The sequence below is a fragment of the Lactuca saligna genome, chromosome 8 (genome assembly GCF_052625555.1).
Source record: "Lactuca saligna cultivar CGN05327 chromosome 8, ASM5262555v1, whole genome shotgun sequence".
In the NCBI taxonomy this organism is placed as follows: Eukaryota; Viridiplantae; Streptophyta; class Magnoliopsida; order Asterales; family Asteraceae; genus Lactuca; species Lactuca saligna.
In genome coordinates, this window is record NC_136424.1 from 285,945,372 (window position 1) to 285,952,567 (window position 7,196).

Consider the following 7,196-nt stretch of genomic DNA (forward strand, 5'->3'; position numbering starts at 1 on the left):
ATCCAAATAAAATCAAAGTTTTCACCATCAAAAGGAAAAATGAAACAACACTAATAAAAAGAACATATTTGGTTGACATCTCTCTTACTATTCCTGTTCTTGTAAAAGGCTCACAAGGACCCAAGATGCTTTGGGTTCCTAAATTTGCTTAATTTTTGCAGGTTATCAGTGACGAGCAGTTTGACGAAGAATGGTACATTGATAGTGGCTGCTCGCATCACATGATAGGAAGGAAGGAAGAGCTTAGGGAATTCAGATCTCTTTCAGACGGTGGAAATGTCAAGTTCGGGAACAACTCCTTCGGAACCATCAAAGGCTACGGGATGATTACAAACGGTGATTTCACAATCAGGAAGGTTGCATATGTAGAGGGACTACAACATAATCTCATCAGTGTATCTCAGCTTGTTGGAGGTATCGGTCTCAAGGTCTCATTCGATGATGAAGGTTCGGAAATTATTGAGAAGAAGACGAACAAGTTATTCTCAAATCAGAGTGCAAAGGTGAAATGTTTCCCCTAAATCTCAAACCAATCAAAGGAAACCCAGCCATCTGCCTGTTATCCAAAGCACAATCTGACGAAAGTTGGCTATGGCACCGAAGACTCTCTCATCTCAACTTCAAAGATATCAACAAACTTGTCACTGGAGGTCACGTTAGGGGTCTTCCATTGCTCAAGTATGATAGAGATCATCTATGTGTTGCATGTGAAATGGGAAAGCAGAGTCGTCAAAGTCATCCATCTATAATAAACACTAAAGTCGTTGAACCACTAGAATTACTTCATATTGATTTATGTGGTCCATCTTCTATAGAAAGCATTGGTGGTAGCAAGTATATTCTTGTTATTGTTGATGACTTTTCACGTTTTACAGGGGTGTTCTTTCTGAAGCTTAAATCTGAAGCGACTCACAAGCTAAAAGTGTTCATCAAGCAGATTGAAGTACAGCTGAAGAAGGTCGTTCGCAACATCAGAAGCGACAATGGGTTGGAGTTCAAAAATAAAGAATTTGAAGAATTCCTGGAAGAAAAGGCAATCAGTCACAACTTCTCAACTCCCTACACACCTCAACAGAACGGGATTGTCGAAAGACGAAACCGATCCTTATGTGAAGCTACCCGAACCATGCTAAGTTTTGCTTCCTTACCTTTATATTTTTGGGCTGATGCTATTTCTGCTGCTTGTTTTACACAGAACAGGTCGTATCTTAACAAGCGCTTCACTCTCACTCCTTATGAGATCATCAACAACAGGAAGCCAAATGTGAAGTTTTTCCATGTGTTTGGTTCCAGGTGTTTCATTTTCAATTCTAAAGAACACCGCAACAAGTTTGATGTCAAAGCTGACGAAGGGATATTTCTGGGCTATTCTCTTACTTCCAAAGCATATAGGGTGTTAAACAAGCGTTCAAGGAAAATAGAAGAAACTTACTACGTGACTTTTGATGATAGCTATGTTAAAAAGCTAAAGGCCAACGAAGACACAGCTGGAGAAATCTTTCCTCAAACTGGCCAAGTCACAGCCTCGATCGCTAATCTATTCTAGAATTTCATGGAGCTTTTTGATGAACCAGAGAAGGCCACTCTTTCTGAAGCCAGTGCAACAGACAACAGAGTAGATCACTTGAAGCAACTTGTTGACGATGCTGTAAGAAGAATGAATGAAGAAGAATCAGGTTCAAAAGACTCTCCCCAACACAATTCGTCAGTCGAGGGGGAGGATCCACCATCATCATCCCAGCCAAGTTCACAAGTTGAGGGGGAGCTAAGGTCTCAACCTTCAACCGAAAGCACACTGCCAACCGAAAGTGGCTCACCAACCGAAAGTGCCTCACCATCCGAAAGTGCCTCACCAACCGAAGGTGCATCAATGCCCGAAAGCTCAATACCACAAGAAACCAAAGTAGCTCAAGATTCACAAGACATTCCTTTAAGATCATTTGTCGAGGAGGAGCATGCTGATATGTCATACGACTTCGACAGTCTGTCCGAACCAGAAGAAATGATAAATGCTGAATTAGATCCATCTTTTGATCCAAACTACCCTCCTCTCACCAAATGGACCAGAGATCATCCTATCTCTCAAGTTGTTGGTAATGTCTCAGAAACAGTTCTGACTCGATCACAACTCAAGGAAAAACAAGCTTCCTTGTTCTCAAAAGTCAAATTCTGCATGTTTAACTCATTCGTATCAAAAGTTGAACCAAAGACAGTTAACACTGCTCTTGATCACTCTGATTGGGTTCAAGCTATGCAAGACGAACTGAATGAATTTGAAAGGAACAAAGTTTGGCGTCTTATTCCAACTCCTCCATATGCCTTGGTTGTTAGTCTCAAATGGGTCTTTAGGAACAAACTTGACAAGGAAGGGAACGTTATAAGAAACAAAGCACGTCTAGTCGTAAAAGGATACTGTTAGGAGGAAGGCATTGACTATGAAGAGACTTTCGCTCCTGTAGCTAGGCTGGAATCAGTAAGAATATTTCTCGCCTATGCTGCTCACAAAAACTTTGAGGTCTTTCAAATGGACGTCAAGTGTGCATTTCTCAATGGCGAACTCGAAGAAACTGTGTACATGGAGCAACCTCCTGGATTCGTGAATGAAAAGTATCCCGATCATTGTTACATTTTGGATAAAGCCGTGTATGGTCTGAAACAAGCACCGAGGGCCTGGTATGAAACGCTGACTAAATTTTTAAAGATGTCCAAATTCAAACAAGGTTCAGTTGACCCAACCTTCTTTCGCAAAAAGGAAGGTAACCACCTGATGATCGTTCAAATTTATGTAGATGATATCATCTTTGGCTCAACGAATCCTAGCCTAACAGTTGAATTCAGAAATCTGATGGAGACTAAATTTGAAATGAGCTCGATGGGTCCCATTAACTTTTTCCTTGGTTTAAATATTAGACAGGGACCTGAAGGCATCTTTATCAACCAGGAAGCTTACATGTAGACTCTCTTAGCAAAATTTGGCATGATGGGAGATTCAAAGGTCAAATTTCCAATGGCGTTCGGCACTAAACTCACTCCATCCCTGGATAAACCGGCTGTTGATCTTACGCTTTATCGTCAAATGATAGGCTCTCTGATGTATCTTACTGCTAGCAGGCCGGACATAATGTTTTCTGTTTGTTACTGTGCTAGGTTTCAGGCAAATCCTAGGGAGCCTCACTTGCTTGCAGTGAAGAACATATTAAGATATCTCAAGAGAACTACCTCTTTAGGTCTGTGGTACCCTTCTAACTCAAGCTTCTCCGTTCAAGCCTACTCAGATGCAGACCTTGGTGGATGTGGCCTCGACAGGAAAAGCACCACTGGCGGTTGCCAATTCCTCGATGGGAAGTTGGTTAACTGGCAGTCCAAGAAACAAACTTGCGTATCCTTGTCTACAACTGAAGCCGAATACATTGTCGCTGCTTCCTGTACCTCTCAAGTGATTTGGATCCAGAGTCAACTCTGAGACTATGGACTCAATATGAAAAAGATCCCACTATATTGTGACTCTGAAAGTGCAATTAGGATTTGTCATAACCCAGTGCAACACTCCAAGACTAAGCACATCGCACTAAGGTATCACTTCATCAAATATCACGTGGAAGATGGAAACGTTGAAGTACACTTTGTTCGAACCACTGATCAGTTGGCCGATGTCTTTACCAAAGCTCTTCCTGAAGCGACTTTCAACAAAATTCTACAAGGCTTAGGTATGATGGTAGGTGAGTCGGTCCCGAATCCTCAAATCTCTAACTAAGATTTAATGGAACCGAAGCAGGCAGACCGCTCGGTCTCTCTCTCTACTCTGGAGATTTAATGGAACCGAAATAGACAGACCGCTCGGTCCCTCTCTGTTCTGGAGATTTAATGGAACCGAAATAGACAGACCGCTCGGTCCCTCTCGGTTCTGGAATTTTAATGACACCGAAATAGACAGACCGCTCGGTTCCTCTCTATTCTGAAATTTTAATGTCACCGAAATACACAGATCGCTCGGTCTATCTCTGCTTCATCATTGTTTTTTTATGTTGTACAATTTATCTTTCTGTTTTTATTTCTTTTTTAGAAAAATTTCAAAATCACAAAAACATTTTATCTTTCTGTTTTTATTTCTTTTTCAGAAAAATTTCAAAATCATAAAAACATTTTATCTTTCTGTTTTTATTTTTTTTCAGAAAAATTTCAAAATCACAAAAACATTTTATCTTTCTGTTTTTATTTTTTTTCAGAAAAATTTCAAAATCACAAAAACATTTTATCTTTCTGTTTTTATTTCTTTTTCAGAAATATTTCAAAATCACAAAAACATTTTATCTTTCTCTTTTAGAAAAATCTTAAAATACAAAAATATTTTCATTTTTGTTTTTATTCAGTTTCTTACTTATTTCCACTACTCGCTAATTCTGGTTGGTGTAAGCTTTGCACAGGTAAATACAAGTATCACCTTCGATAGTGTTCAACCAGGTATGTTTCATTTTTTTCTCTCAAACTAGTTAGAAGTCCCTAGAAGCATGCTGCTGTATGTTGTCACAAGCCTCTATGATCTTGAGTAAGCCTTAATGATTCGATCAATACCTATCGTTTCTTCCCAATCAAGCTATTTTCCAACACTCGGTCTAGAGCTAACTTACTCTTCTCATTTGAGACATGAGTTGCTCTGCTTTGTCACACTTCTGTAGCAGAAGGTACATTCGGTTTCTTAACCACCTCCTAAAATTCTACATTTACCTTCGATTCCCTAAAGTAACCCTTGATGCTTTCGGTCTTTACCACTGAAGCTTATGGTTACACAACATCTGTGTTTATGATCTTGGATTCGATTACCACGTTCTAAGTGAAACCCAAAATCCATACCTAAAATGAATTGACGGTGAGTGATATACTCAAGTTGTTACTTGGAAATCTCATTTTCTTTTTGCGTGATCTTTTATGAAATCGTCTATACCTCAGACATTTCTTCCCAAAGAGGTCCATTTTTTTTTTTGAGATTTCTGTTTATCCCATGCTTGTCACAAGATAATTCCCACCTACTTGTTCAACAGATCACATCGGTCTTACAGGTACCTCTGCCAATACTCAGTTTTATGTTGAGACTTGATGTTCGGTTAGAGGACAGCCACCCAACAGCCTATGATCAAAAGATGTCTTTCATTGTTTATTGACAGACAATTGATCGTATTTCTCGGGAAACTACACAAGCACTACAAGTCTCTCTTTGCTTTGAAGGAAGTGATTCTTGCCCGGAATCCTCCGCCTTATGTCTTCTTCATAGACATCACTCACATCTCAAACAACTTGTTTTATTTCTTTATCTTTCACACTCTTATGCACGAAAATTAATTTTTCCAACATTCTTATTGTTGTTTGGTATGTGGTTTTAAGTTTCAGTTGTAACCAAACAAGGGCACAAGGAATTTCAAACGGTACAAAAATATGATTTGGACGCGTGCAGTTGATTAGTTTCACACCCACGTGTGCTGACGTTTTCCTGGGATACACCATAACATCCAATCGCGCTTTTTCAGGTTACGTTTTGGTTCCATAATCATCACGATTTTCTCTCTCCAGTGAACGGTATAAATATGGGTGATCGTGTTCTTTGTCATTTACCACATACGTATCCACTCTCTCTGAAAAAGTTTCCACTGTTCATCTTCTTCTTCGATTCAACAATGGCGACTTCTTCTTCTTCTGCGCACGATCAAACTGCATCTTCATCTTTGCTTTCCATCAAGCCTAATCAGAATATGATTATCGAGATGACTCCTTTTTTGTATGATGCGTACATGCTCCATGTGGTGGAATGTCTGAAATATTCCCCATTGCTGTTGGCTCTCACGCAGGTGGAAGCAGTTCCGATGTCCCTGCTTTCTCAAGTTTACACATCAGCAAGTTATGATAAACACAAAGATCATATCTACTTCACCATCCATGACAAGAAAACCTCCGTCTCCAAAACCAAGTTTTTTTCTCTTCTAGGGCTTGTTGTCGATTCATCCGTCATCTCACCAGATTTTGTCTCAACTGCCCAGCTTTTCTCGATGATGTACGAGATGGGTTATACCGATGTACTTACGACGATCGCAAAGGTCAAGAAGTCTTGTCTTCCTTCGCAGTGGAATGGCTTGCTTACCCTGTTAACCAAGGGTTTAGCGGAACGCTCTGGTGGTTCTGATACCACGAGCAAAGGATTTCTCACCATCCTTTATGGACTTTACAATGGCATCAACTTAGATTATGGCTCCATAATCTGGTCTCAAGTCGTTCAGAGTCTTAACACCACAACCCGGTACTCCGAGATCTCCTGTGGACGTTTCTGGACGCTCATCACGAAGAAAGCCATGGATTCTCTGGACATCCCCGTGATAAAGGATGCTCTTATGGCTTCAATAGCTTCTTTCCATACTAAGAAGATTATTGTTTCTGACCTGAGTAAGTTTCTACATTATGGATTAATTCCTGAATCCATGTACAGGTGTGTCACACCTCATAGCAAGATCATGGCCGATTACAGCACCAGAACTCCTTTGCCTCCAAGGGTTCTGACTGACGAACAGAAGGCTGCCTTGGAAGCCCTAGATCAACCTGCAAACCGTGGCAAGAGGGCTGCTAAAAAGGAAAAACAAGAGAAGAAGGAAACAGCACCGAAAAAGGAGAGAAAGCCAAGATCCTCTAAGCGAAAACATGATGCAGAAGAACCCTCTCAGTCAAAATCAAAGAGGGTTAAGAAGATGGCTAAAAGGGCCAAAGGATCCCCTTCTCCTGGCTCTGCTCCAAATAAACCATCAGACGCAGAGGCTGCCGCTCCTCATGCTTCACCAAAAGAGCCAACTCCTGCTCAGTCACCTCAAAAACCATCCTCTCCTACAGATACTGATATTCCCTCTCCACCAGTATCTCCCAAAGTTACAAAACTACCCACTCCTCCACCTTCTCCTAAAATTCCTACCCCACCCCCATCACCGAAATAAAAGGTTTCACTTTCTGTTCCTATCATCATCACTCCCACTAGAACAGAACCAACCTCTTTACCCACCTCAACCATTCCTTTCTTTGTTGCTATCCCTACATCTTTGATCCCCACTCCAATCATCACCGAATCCGTTACTACCACCTCTTCCCAACCACCAGTAATAGTCAATGTATCTGATACAGGGGCTACTACTGTGGTTGAAACACCTGTTATTCACATACCACCA